We start from the raw sequence: 2,766 nt of genomic DNA on the forward strand, positions 1-2,766 counted from the left end.
GGCACCGTGGCCAAAGCCTGCCAGGGCTCTGGGCACCGCAGGGGCTGCAAGGCCACAGGGCCGGGGCTGCTCCGTGCCCCTTCCAGTCTGTCCCTCTGCTGCTGGGTGCCGGGTGTGGCCCTTTGTGACACCCTCGGTGATGTGGGACATGGTGGGGCAGTCATGAACGAGAGTGTTTGAGATTGCTTAAAAATCAGTGGCAAGGCCATGAGCAAAAGTCAGATTTAATGTGTAGCAACAAAGCACAATAAATTCATTGGCAAGATTCACTCTACTGCCTACAGGACAGCTAAGGCACAACAAGGGAAAACAAGCAACAACAAAACCAAACAAAATCCAGACAGCCAAAACAGAAATGCACTGAGAACTCTCTAAGAGAGTGTGAGTGGATATGTGTTGTGTTTAGGTGCATGGGACAAAAGACAGGGCAGAAAAGAATTAAAATACGAACACGGCCTAAAAGCTTAACAACACTGAGCAGCACTTCAATTTCTACTTTAATTTAAAACTTAATTTATACCTTAGGGCTAGCAATTCAACAGAGCAATAACACTCAGCATTTAACCTAACTTACAGCTATAACTTCCACATTCTATTTAGAAACTTAACAGAAAAACAACACTTAACTTATAACTTACATTTAACAACTTAGCAAAAGAACAATACTTAGCAGCATTTAAGTAAGTTCATAACTATAACTGAACCTTGCTTACAGGCCTAACTTAGATATCCAAGGTACTTACACATTTAAGAAAGCATTATTTCTCCCACATTTCCTATGGCATATGGCAGAGGCACACACACAAAAAGAAACAGTCAGTGCAAGCAAGGTACCTGTGAAAAATTCCCCTCGGAGGTCACTGAAATCATCCCTTCAGACGCTCTTGCATCTCCCACTGGGTGAAGGTTGGGGCCTTGAGGAGTGAGGGTGTCAGCCCAGGACACATCATGTTTCAGTGATCCTGCAGGCAGAGCAAACCCAAGAGTTTGCTGGCTCTGAGAGGTCCCCTCAGAGGGAGATTGAGGGTCACAGCCCACAGTGGCCCAGGAGAGCTCAAAGGGTCTCCTTTTGGACCGCTATTGATAGGACCACAAGAGAGTGGGCTTCAGTCACAAGGGTGTTTCATCCCAGCCACAGTTTGGCTTTGCTCTTCCTCTAAAAGTGTGAGAAAGGAATGTTGTGCCATTCAGGCAAGAGGAATATTTTCCAAGGCTGGCCGTAAGGAAAACAGGAGCCTTTCAGCAGTTCCTGGGAGCAGACAGTATTGCTGATAAGCTTGGAAAGACCAAAACCCAGGTGCTGTTTCCAAGGACAAGACCTAACAAGCATTTCTCAGATCACACTGCAGCCTGGAAAGGAGGAGGGGGCAATGCACCACCACACTGGGATCTCAGGGGTGCCCATGGCCTGGCTGATGTCAGGCACCCACCAAAGCCACTCTGTCCCTGCCCCCGCAGCTGCACAGGGCTGAGAAAATTTAACCAAGAGTTCCTGGGTTGGGATAAGACTGGGAGAGATCCCTCATCAAACACCAAAATGGGCATCACAGACCCAGCCTGGGCACAGGGGGAGGGAATTTATCACCAACTAAATCACAGCAGTACAAGGAGAAGGGAAAGATATTTCTCCAACACCTTCCCTCCACACAACGGGGATCACCCACAACGGAGGTCACTGGGGATCATCCAGTGCAGATCCTCCCATGGGGGATGGAGCTGGAGCAGCGCATGAAGTCCTTCCCACACTCGGGGCACTCGCAGGTCTTCCCTTAGTGGTGCCTCCGTTGGTGTTTGGTCAAGTGAGAGCTCCTGGAGAAGCTCTTGGAGCTCCTGGAAAAGCTCTTCCCACACTCAGGGCCTCTCCCTGGTGTGGATGTGCTGGTGCCTGATAAGGTGGAAGTTGCAATTAAAGCCCTTCCCACATTCCAAGGGCCTCTAGCGTCATTCCCTGGTGTGGGTTGTTTGGTGGTGGATATGGTCTGGAGCTCTGTCTGAAGCTCTTCCCACATTCCAAGCAGGTGTAGGGCTTCTCCCTGCCATGAGGCTTCTCAACCAGCTCTGAGCTCGGGCTGGATCTCCAGCCGCCTTCCTGGCACAGGATGGTTCTTTCCCCCTTCACAGCTCCCTGGGCTGGGTTTGGAGCCCCTCCTCGTGCGGGATCTCTGCAGCTTGGGAATGACAGATCTTGGTTTGAGAGGAAAATCAAGGGTTTAGCACCTTGGGATGGGGACACGTTCTCTGCAGTCTACTTCCTCTTCCCCTCCTTCCTAATCCCGCCTCCTTCTCTTCTCTCTGGTCCTTCTCCCGTTCCTTCCTCTGCCCTCCTCCTCCTCCTCCATCCCTTCCCCTGCTGCCCCCGGGCCTTGCCCCCTCCTTATCCCAACGCCTCGCTTCCCGCGGGAGGAGCTGGGGCAGGTCGGGCTGGGGCATTGCTGGGCTCTGGGCCCGGCCTGGCAACTGGGGAATCATCAGCGCCCAGCGCTCTGTTTTAATAAAAAATGTTCACTGCCTTCTCTGACTGGCTGCTTTCCGCTGATTTTTTTTTCCGGTGGAATTTTTCTGTGGGGTTTGGGGGTCCTTGGGGCCTGTGGGGCGACTTAGGAGGGTCTTGGCGCCTTTTGGAGTTCACTGGGTGCCCCGCTGGGGTTCCTATCAAGGCCCCCCAGAGCGGGGACACACGGGGCAACACACGGGGGACCCCATTCCCGATCCATCCTGGGGTCGGTTCTGCCCCCCCAGTCTCGAGCCCCTCGCGGGGTCCCCCCA

General features: G+C 52.6%; 1 long non-coding RNA gene across 1 annotated transcript in view; it reads right to left on the reverse strand.

Moving 5' to 3' along the window:
- Positions 1-206: 206 nt before the first annotated feature.
- The window catches only part of LOC115949014, a 2,987-nt gene continuing 427 nt past the window's right edge, over positions 207-2,766 (reverse strand). Inside the window, exon 2 of the long non-coding RNA XR_004082704.1 lies at positions 207-2,168. This is a non-coding gene — a long non-coding RNA (uncharacterized LOC115949014). The remainder of the gene's footprint in view (positions 2,169-2,766) is intronic.

Source organism: Geospiza fortis, unplaced genomic scaffold (genome assembly GCF_000277835.1).
Source record: "Geospiza fortis unplaced genomic scaffold, GeoFor_1.0 scaffold290, whole genome shotgun sequence".
Taxonomy (NCBI): Eukaryota; Metazoa; Chordata; class Aves; order Passeriformes; family Thraupidae; genus Geospiza; species Geospiza fortis.